Source organism: Zalophus californianus, chromosome 2 (assembly GCF_009762305.2).
Source record: "Zalophus californianus isolate mZalCal1 chromosome 2, mZalCal1.pri.v2, whole genome shotgun sequence".
NCBI classification, from domain to species: Eukaryota; Metazoa; Chordata; class Mammalia; order Carnivora; family Otariidae; genus Zalophus; species Zalophus californianus.
In genome coordinates, this window is record NC_045596.1 from 132,977,761 (window position 1) to 132,989,259 (window position 11,499).

Consider the following 11,499-nt stretch of genomic DNA (forward strand, 5'->3'; position numbering starts at 1 on the left):
CCCCATGAAGACTTCTTAACTAAGACATAACCTAGAACACCGAGACTGTTTCTTCCCCCCTTGTTCCCAAATGACCAATCACTAAGCCCTGCTACTTTTATTTTATAAACACTTCTTGAATCTTTCCTCACTTTAAAGAGCTCTGATTATGTCACCTATAGTAACTATGGTCACCTGTAGTGACTTCCTAGCAGTCCCCTTGAAAATGCTATCTATATTGTTATCAGAATGCTAACACAGATACCATGATTTTACCTCACTACTTAAATACCTGTAATATATCTCCATTCATCTACAGAATACAGTCCTAATGGCTTAATGCAGCATATAAGATCACCATTATTTTTGCATTTGAAGTGTATTCCCATTTATTGACCAAAAAGAACTCAATGCCCAGTATTTCTGTGTTTAGACAGTGTCAATACAAAGCCAGAATTATTATTGGGAGTTATATCAAAGAATTTAAATTCAGAAAATTTTAAAAATAAATACGTCAGTTTAATATATGGCTTAGCATCAGAGGAAAACCTAGTAAAAAAACAAGACAGAGTAGACAGTGGTCATGACAAAAACTGATGAGGAAAATATTGTCCAAATTTTTACCAGCAGCAATATAAAGAAGGGAACTGTATTGGAGATTTGTAGATTTAAATACAACGATACAGGTCCAAAATGGTATTTCTGTCTCTTAGCTACATTCCTTTTTTCTCACATTTCCTTTTCAAAAAACAATCATCAGCTCTGAAAGAAACTAATTCCTTGAGACTTTTATAAACAATGAACAGTCATGGTTGGGCATTTCCTCTGAAGAAAAGATGGGAACCAAAACAAAGACGCTTTCATCTTCTGTTTGCGCTTGGTAAACTAACAGTATTAGTTAGAAAAGATCTATCATTTGTTTATTCATCTCCTCATGTGTCCAAGCACCCACAGAAAGTGTTTACAGAACAAAACAGCTCGTTTCGTTCTCCAGAAAATCAAGCTATTGCAACTGGTAGGATTAATTAAAACAGCATGAGTGTGGAAGAAAAAGCAGCTTGTTAGCCAAAAAAGAGACAAGGCCAAATAAGCCAATCTTTCATTAAATCTTAAAAATGATAAAGGTACTTTCCTCTCAGTGGATCCTGGACTTCTGAATACATTTTTTTTTCAACCTTGCTTGATTTTCCCTTTGCATGAAAGAATATTCTTAATGATAGAATGACCTTTAGTTGGTACAACCGCAAAAAACATTTCCTTTCTGCTATTTTATGCGTTTTAAATATTTAACTGAACAAGGTTAGTTCTCTCTTTCAGTTTAATCATTTGGTATCATATGTGTTTATTTGACCCATGACACATGCACTAATTTTGAATAAATTTAACATAATTCTAAAAGATATTAATATGAATCAGTAAATAACATTAAAATGAATCAATGTCAAAAAAATCCCTGTACTAAAGTATAAAACATGATAAAGAAGATATATGATGAGGTACTGAACTTCAATAATTTAAATATAGTTAGTACGAAAATAAATGAGCATGTGAAAAATCAAGTAACACTACAAAACCCCAATACAAAAATACCATAAAGGTGATAGAAATCCTATTCCTATTGAAAATGACTACCGAAATCTTGAGTTGAGACCCATGCCATGCACTGATTCTGTCTTTCCTTGATATTTAATTTATTCATTCAATAGAATGATCTCAGCACTTGGTTATGCTTATTTCCATTGAAAACGATATCATTTTCCCTCTCTTCTGTTGAACATGAGATGACTGCCCCCACTTTCCTTAATAAGTAGGTACATAGTTATAAACTCCTTATGCTTTCATCATTTTTATTAAGAATTCTTAACTCCTTATGGTTCCTTAGTTTATTAATTTTAAATTTTTATCACTAAAATTCACAATTAATGAATTTGAGTCCATGTGAGATGATTTTCGGGAGGATTTGAGGAAATGGATCTTTGCTGTGGATTAGATGCTAACAGGAAGTGGGAATAATTCTAAGATTATTTATTTATTTATTTATTTATTTGTTGAGATATGATTGTTTATCCTCATACATTTATCTGGAAAGAAAACTAGACTGAAACTGAATCTATAAGTGGAGAAGCAGGAGCAGGTACTCCTCTTAAGGACCAGGGAATGGTTTGCTCTTTTGTGGCTTAGGTAGAATTTATGTTTTTTCAATGCTCAGATATAATGACTAATGATCTTGCTTTTGTCTTGATTTATCCTGGTCACAGAGAGGTTTTGTCTGATGCACCAGCCTAGCTGATAGTACCAGGCTAGTCCCAGATGTCGGGGGCTGCTTTCTCTTCCTCCATTTAGGCTAAGTGAGGTTTTTCTGATCAGGGTTTTTTTTCTGGAAAATTTAGTAGTCATAGTTGGACTAAGATTAGTCACTTGCTCTTTCTGTTGCAAGATGAGTTGTTGAACACTCTTAGGTGACAGTTGCTACATAGTATCATTTGAAACAGGTCAGAATACACCTGCTGACTGCAGTATAGGCAATTATTAAGTACAAAATGATCATCACTCCTTGACAGAAATCTTGAAGCCAGGGTTCTAGCTTATAAAACCCAGGGAAGAGAGCCATCTGTGTCTGTTTTAGAAAGTGAGGTAACTTTTTTTTCTTAGCTTAGTCATGGGTTCATGTGTTTTTCTTGTAGTATAAACATGCAGCAAAAGCTTTCCCTGCAGTATAAATCTTGGTTAATTAAGAGAAAAGTGAGGATGATACAAATTGTCCATGACCCTTGCTAGTGATTTTAGACTAGTTTGGAGGGCTTTCAGAGTAAAAGTTGTAGTATTTATGGTTTTTGCTACAAAGTCAAGTTTCGCACCATTTTGCCAGTTGTATTACCTCAAATGTGAACATTGCAGCTCATATATGTCTAAAGAGTCAGTTACCCTTCTGAGAGTTTTTTAAAGAAGCATGTATATACCTTCTTTTGGAGGTTTATGGGCATTTTTTTTCCAGAGCAACATAATCTGATAGATGATAGTTTTCAATATTTGAAGTCTCTAACAATGATTCTGAAATACAATACATAAGAGAGCATGTGGAAGGCCCAATGAAGTCACTTAGGGGAGAATGTAGCTAGAGAGGAGAAAAGGACCCAAGGACAATACAACATTTGAAAGTCAGGTAAAGAGGAAGGAACAGCAAAGTACATAGAGAGAAAGTTCCTGGTGAGTTAAATTTTTAAAAATCTGGAAAATATGTCAAAGAGGCCATAAGAGGGAAGATTTTCAAGGAAGATAGATAAGGTATATGGTCAAATGCTGTTGGAAATCAAAATAAAGAAAGAGAGAATGGCCACCGGGTTGTACAAAAGAGAGGCCAGGGTTATCTTGACAAGAAATATTTTAGTGACTCAGAAGGACCAAAACCATTTGAGTGAAACAGTGATTGGAACAATAATTAGCTGCAAAGTATAATTCTTAAAAATTCCAGGTAGCATCAAATTATGAAATTTATCTATTAATCTAACAAAAACACCACAAAATCTACATTAATAAAATATTAAGTAAAACTACCTAAATTATAAAAGAGAAATTAAACAAGCTAAAATTTCTATTGTGTTTGTTCTTTGATGAAATGACTCATCATAAATATACCAATTTTCCCCCTAAGATAATTTATACATTTAATTTGGTCCTAATAAATTTATTCCAGAATTGTTCATGAAATTTTTGCAAGTTGATTCTAATGTCTATATAGAAAAAATTTAGCTCAGTTGGTTAAGCATCTGCCTTCGGCTCAGGTCATGATCCCAGGGTCCTGGATTGAGCCCCAGGTCGGGCTCCCTGCTCAGCAGGGAGTCTGCTTCTCCCTCTCCCTCTCCCTCTGCCCCTCCACTCACTTGTGCTCTCTTTCTCTCTCAAATAAAAAAAACAAAAAACAAAACTTAACTCGCAACAATATCCAGGAAAATCTGAGGCAGAAGGATAATGAGCATAGATTAGTCATGCAAGATAATAAAACACATTATAAAACAATACAAAATATTAGTACTGGCCACATATAGTCGATATAACAGAGCAACCATACATAGTCTTAAATATATATGAATTGTTGGTTACCGATGAAAGTAGCATTCTAAATCAGTGAGGTAGGGGAGCAGAGTAGGTGTTGATTAAATGGTACTAGGATTGGGGTGCCGAGGTGGCACAATCAGTTAAGCAACTGACTCTTGGTTTTGACCCAGGTCATGATCTCGGGGTCATGAAATCAAGCCTCATGTCAGGTTCTCTGCTTAGCTTGGGGTCTGCTTGGGACTCACGCTCTCTCTCTCTGCTCCTCTCTCATGCTTGTCCGTGCCCATGCTCTCTCTCTCTCTCTCTCTCTCGTTCACTCAAATAAATAAATAAATCTTTAAAAAACTGGTGCTAGGATAATTGGATAGAATCTGGAAAAAATAAATGAGCTAGGTTCCTTCTTTCAATCTTTATACTAATAAATTTCAGAAAAAACAATTTTTTATAAGTAAAAATTTTAAACCACAAAACATGGAAGAAAAACACTGAAAATTTCTCTTTTATTCTTGATTTTAAAATGTCTTTCTAAGCATGGTGCAAAACCTTTCTAGACATGGTGCAGAATCTATCAAAGAAAATACTGATAAATTTGAGTTCATCAAAATTAAAAAGTTCTCCATAGCAAGAAAAAATTTAAAACAATACATTATAAACTCAGTAACTTAGATTTTTAAGTAACACATATGCTAATAAGCTAGTTCTCTTCATGTATGTCCTGTCCACACAAATCTTTTGAAAAATTATCAGCAACCCATTTTTAAAAATGTGTACACATGAATTCACAGAAAAAAATAATATTTTGAAGATCTCAATCTCAATTATAACAATATGAATGTACATTAGAATTTACACTCTGACTGCATAACTGAAAATTTATACCCACTGAACAACTCCTATCTGCTGTACAAACATGGTACCTATAGTTAACAGTACAGTATTGGGGCGCCTGGGTGGCTCAGTCTGTTAAGCAGCTGCCTTTGGCTCTAGTCACGATCCCAGGGTCCTGGGATCAAGCCCCGTATCCGACTCCTTGCTCAGCGGAGAGCCTGCTTCTCCCTCTCCCTCTGCCTGCTGCTCCCCCTGCTTGTGCTCTCTCTCTCTCTGTGTCAAATAAATAAAATCTTTAAAAAAACAAAAAAAGTACAGTATTGTGAGCTTCAAAATTTGTTAAGGGGATACATCTGATGTTATGTGTTATTACCACAGAAAAGAGGGGGATAAATACAAGGAAACTTTGGGAGATGTTGGATATGTCTATTACCTTGATTGTGGTGATGGACTCCAGGTGTTTGCATATATCTAAACTCACCAAATTATACACATTAAATGTGAGCAGTTCTTTGTATATCAGTTATACCTCAATAAAACTGTTCTTAAAAATCACATTTGGCTATCAAGTTTTCGATTAATGCTCTTGGCAAAAAGCAAAATTTCCTAATACACTAAGTTAGGGAAGGCCTGGGAAAAGTCTCTCTCATACAGCATTTGTACGAACATGCATTGGTACAACCCCCAGGAAGGCAATTTCACAACATCTATCAAAACTGTAAATAAACATAGCCTTTATTTGATAATTCCACTTTTAAGAGTTTATCCTATAAACATATGCCATAAAATATAATTACAGTGTTTTTCAGAGTGGCATTTATGGGATAGCAAGCCATGAATTTGTTAAAAGGAATGAGGCATACCTACATACATTGACATGAAAGACTTCCTTGATAAATCGTTAAGTGAAAAAGCAAAGTGTACTATACATTGTGCAAAATAACAAAAATAAAATCACTTCAAGAAAGAGAAACCTGAGCATTGGAGATCAATGATAAAACAATTGCTTACTTTGTACTGCTTAACGTTTAGTACAACTTGAATCTTTACCATAGTCATGTGATGCTTTCTCAAAAAATTACATTAAAAACATTTTTGAGGAGGACAAAAAATCAGTGGGAGGTAGTAATTTGATGGCAAAGAATAGGAAAAATTAACTGTAGTTTGTTGAGGCGGATATAGAGAAACTAGATTAATATGGGTCAAAGTTTTGTTTTTGTTGTGATTGTCATTGCTCTTTAAAAACAAATAGTTTTTTAAAGGGTCTATTATATGCCCATCAGAATAAACCTGAAGGTCTGATTGTATACCCATGAGAATGAACCAGTTGGGTGGGAAGAAAGGGTGCTCACACAGAGGCAGGAGACAAACCATTGAGAAGGCTCAAGGGATTCAATTCAGGTGAACAGAAGAGTCCACCTGCTGTCAGAGCAGGGGTCCTTCCATTTTAACAAGTAGAATGAAGAAAGTTTTTAGATTTGTATGTGTCAAAGTGACAAAACTCTGGTGGAGATGTTGGCCTGGTTGGAGCAGAGACCTCTCCCATTTTAACAGGTAGAAGGCAGAATTGGGGATACAAATCCCAGCTAAGCTTTTATATTTTTAGGTGAGCAGAAGAGTCTGTGTCTAATCAATCCGTGAGTTGAAAACTAAGTCATCTTCTGACAGTAAGTCTTGCTGGAGGTGGTGGGAGAATTTTGTGGAAACAAGATCGAGGGTCACATACTCGTCTCCGATTATGGGAGATTGGGTAGTACTATTGGACAGGTTGAGAGCGTTTTGAGGATTGTGGTTAACTTAGAGCGAAAAGGCAGTTATTACAAGGGATGAAGAGGATAACAATGGAGATTAATCTGTTGACAAGGGAGTCTGCTGATTCACCTTGCAATCTAAACTAGGCTAAATGTAAGTGAAGATGGGGGTGAAGGAGGACAAAATGATGTAGTGGTAGGATAAGTGGATTTAAGATCTGAATTAATTCAAGTAGCTGTCCTGGGAATTAGTAGAGAAATGGAATCAGAGGGCTAAAGAGTCGGGCTAGAGTAGGAAGTTTGAAATAGAGATCTCAGTGACTGCAGAGTACAGAGTAGGACCACAAAAGTGGGTGGCTACTGTGGATCAGGGGAGAAGACTGGAAACAAAGAAGGGTTGTTCTATTCCTCATTTTCTAAGAGATTTGACAAGTAGTAGGTATTGAATCTTATCAAATTCATTTTTAGCCTCTTTTGAAATAAGCTATTTTTTATTGATTTTATATATGTTGCTACTTTTTAACTATCTTCTTGTGGAAAAAAAGTATTTGAAAATAGTGATTACTGGGGCGCCTGGGTGGCTCAGTCGTTAAGCATCTGCCTTCGGCTCAGGTCATGGCCCCAGGGTCCTGGGATCGAGCCCCGGGTCAGGCTCCCTGCTGAGTGGGGAGCCTGCTTCTCCCTCTGCCTCTGCCTCTCCCCCAGCTCATACTTGCACTCTCTCTCTCTCAAATAAATAAATAAATCTGTAAAAAAAAAAAATAGTGATTGCTTTCTTAACAGTCTGTTTTGTACAATTTGCTGGGATTTTATTTTGAATTTTCACATTTACAGTCATAAAAATGATTCAACCTTCAGAACAATATTACCTTCAAAGACTGGATTGGATAATTTTCTATCCTTTTCTATACTCCTGACCACATGATTTGTCATGGAAATGTTAAATCTGTTCCTTGTAAATTTGTGATAAATCATCTGTTTTTATTTAGTTTTATGTGGAAATATTTCAATATGCTTTTTTTTTCATTTTACTTCCTATTTCTTGACATACTTTAGAAGTTTGTTATTGCCCACAAGATCATTTATTCCATAGAAATTTTTAAATATATTAGCTTTGGGGACTATACAGTATTATCTTATAATTTTAATATCCTACTTACATGTTTTGTATTCCTTCTCCCTCGTAAAAAATTTGTATTTCATGATTACAGTTTCCAGAAATTTAACATCTCATTTTCCCCAAAGAATTAATTCATGCTTCCTTTGCAGTTCCACTGTTTTTTCTTTTTTTAATACGCTTATTTTTACTCCTTTCTTCCTTTTTTTTTCCTTTTCTTCCTCCATTCTTCTTTTTTTTCTCTTTCTTTTCTTTTTAAGTGTGATTTATAACCTTTTTCTGGGTTACCCTATGTTAAAGACTTAGTTCATTTTAGTGTTATTGTTTAATCATGGAATCACATCTGACTTTGAACCAATTATATCAGTTTTATAATGTAAGGTTCTCCTTTTTATTATTTTTCCAATGGCTTATCATCATCTATAATGATAATTTTATTTTACTTTTAAAGATTTATTTATTTATTTGGGGGATTGTGAGGGGCAGAGGAAGAGGGAGATAGAAACTTAAGCAGACTCTCTACTGAGTGCCAGGTCTTGATCCTATAACCCCGAGATCACAACCTGAGCTGAACCCAAGTCAGATGCTGAGCCAACTGCACCACCCAGGTGTCCCTATAATGATAATTTTAAAGGTTTTATTTTTTTTAATCTCAAATGTCAGATTGATAAGAATTTGAGTTTTTCTTTGCTTCTTTTGCTTTGCAAATGGTTCACTTTTTGAATTTTGTATTACATAGTATCAGATTTTTATTTTTATGTGTGTGTTCAAAGAACTGACCTGAAAATTTTATGTGAAGAAAGGCCTGCAAGTCACCTTAATTCTTTTGATGTACTTGGCACTGAAATATCTCACTAACATGATCCTAGTTCATGGATAGTCTCTAACAAGCAGTTTACCTTTTCTTTGAATTGTGCTTTATTATGTGGAGGGTTTGGGGGTTTTTTTTTGTGGGGGTTTTTTTCTTATTGTTGTTGTTGTTTTGGGTATGTTGTTGGACTTTTTCTTTTTTCTTTTTAACAAAAACTTCCAGGAAAAAAAACAAAAAAACAGAAAACACTCTGGGAGCTGGTAATTTTTAATACCTTGGGCAGAAAGAACAAAGGATAGATAAAATATTATTACCAGTGAAGCAGGCATTATCCTACTAAAGGGATTTTTAAAATATGCAGCATGGCAATAATTGTGCATAATTGCTGATGTTCTGAGAACAAAACAATACTGTTAATATCTATATAATGCTTTGAATTTTATAATTGATACTTGACAATTTTATGGTTGAAATTCCTGGACCAGTCATGACATGAATTGCTTTTAAAGTCTGTAATTATAGAGTTAAGCCATGAGAAAAATAGATCACTATATCCATAAGTGATAAATTCATAAGACAATACAAAGATACTACCCATCTTCATGCTATCTTCCTAAGAAGCTATAATACAAACCACAAACCCTAAATTTCCCTAAGGTTCTCTGTTTAGGTGGTGGCTCTAGTTAAATGAATACTCAGGAACCGATTTAAAAAGATGAATTCTAAAGGTCAGAAACAACTGTGAAAGAATAGCGGATTTATGTATGATATGTGTGTTTCTTGTTAGGAGACATTTTAATGTGTTATTCATAAATAATAAAACTGGAGTGTCCCAAAATGTTACAGTACTTAGTGAAAATTGTACTCATATGGGCATCCTATGATAAACTTGGATAAACTCTCAAATCTTCGTATAACTTTTTTTCCCCTAAGAAAAGACATGTTTTATTCTGTGCCTGCCTTTAAAGTTGTTTTTGTTTGGTTATTAATTCAAACTTCCTCCCTTCCTATAAAAAATCCATTTCTCATTTATTTGTTCAGAGCTGTGCACTACCATGAATGCATTCAAAAATCACTTAAGCATATACACATTCAATTTCCCTGAGTGTTAGTCCATGTACTAGTCTAAGGAAGTCACAAAAAAACTTACCCAAGTTTTCTTTATACATTTTTACTGTTTCTCATTCTCCTTTATCATCACTTTTTCCTTTACCCTTAAACATTGGCATATCTCAGAATTCCAGCCTAGTGTCCTTCTTTTTCCATCTGGATCTATTATCCAGGCAAGTCCATAATTCTGGCTCAATTGCTTCCCACTTATCTATACTCCACATAGTATCTGACCATCTTTCGAAAACATAGCTCATATTCAACAATCTGATGATTTTTTGAGCAACCACTATATTGTAGGCACAATGCTAGAGTGGAGAAAACAAAACCAAATGAAATATTGATCTCAACATTGAGGAGTTAGAAGTCTAGTGGATTATGTAAGTCCCCTACTTTTAGAAACTCTCAATGACTCTCTATTACTATAAAATATATCCAGACCTTTAAGGCCACCATAGATTATAGTCCACCCTGTAATGAACATCTTGCATTTCCTCTCTTTCTGGTAGCAACATCTTGAAGTCTTTTGGAAATCAACCCCTCTTCATTCAGTGCACCCACTTTTTTAGAAAAGGAGCATGTGACTCAGAATTAGCCAATCAATACACTGAATTCCCTAGACCATAGTGATTAATTTAAGGCTTAGCCAATAAGCACAGTTTTCTCTTCCTAGTCACAGACATTGATAGAAAATTAATGATGACCCAAGGTGATCCAATAAGAATCCTTGGACTTAAAAAAGACACAAGACTTTTCCACTGGATTTGAACTTGGGAAGATATCAGCTGAAGTTACTTTTGTCATATTTTGAATACAAAAAGAGAACCTATTTGTATTGTTAGGGTTTGACCAGGGAATGGTCAATATGGAATAAGGGATGTATTACTAAAATAAGACATGACACAATTGAGAGGGGCTGCTGAAGAAATCCATGGTAAGGATATTGCCTCTATGTCTGGTAATAGGTCTGAAATTGACATTCAAGAAGTAAAACTTGGCATGAAATGAGGGGAGAGAATGAGAGAAAATTGGAACCCATGAATTCTTGTTGGAAACCACAAAGATAAACTGGAATGCACAAGGGCAAACTGGAACCTGAGCTTATCTCTCATTTCCTCCAACCTTGCCATCGTAGGCTCCTGAGGAAGAAGCTGATGCATTTCTTAATGACATTGCACATATGCTCTACCTGGACCCAGAGAAGCTGACAGATGAGGTGCAGCAGGTGATAAAAGAGTTACAGGCCACATGGCTGTCCCATGTGGTAAAACAACAAATCCACATGTGCAGTCAACATCGCTTCACATCCTACTCTGACCTTCAGAGCTTAATGCTTACAGCTTCACTTCTACTTTCTAAATCTTGCTGCATTTCATTTGTAGTAAACCCTAACCCAGAATCATAGAGAAAAAAAAAGAACTGTGCTTCCAGTTTAGCAAAAATGGCACAAAACCAGCACACTATCTAAAAAAGGAATCACAGGGCACCTGGGTGGCTCAGTTGGTTAAGTGTCTGCCTTTGGCTCAGGTCATGGTCCCAGGGTCCTTGGATCAAGCCCCGTGTTGGGCTCCCTGCTCTGTGGGGAGTCTGCTTCTCCCTCTCCTGCTGCTGCTTCCCCTGATCTCTCTCTCTCTCAAGTAAATAAAATCTTTAAGTAAATAAATAAATAAATAAATAATCAACACAGAAAACATGAATCTAAAACATGAACAAAATAAAACTTGATCCTGTTAACATCCCCAAGATCAAGCAAGCCCTGGACTTTTCAGTTATGAGTTAATACACTTTCTTTGTGATAGAGTACTCTGGATTGTATTTTCTCTCACTTATCAAAAGATATGAGAGCT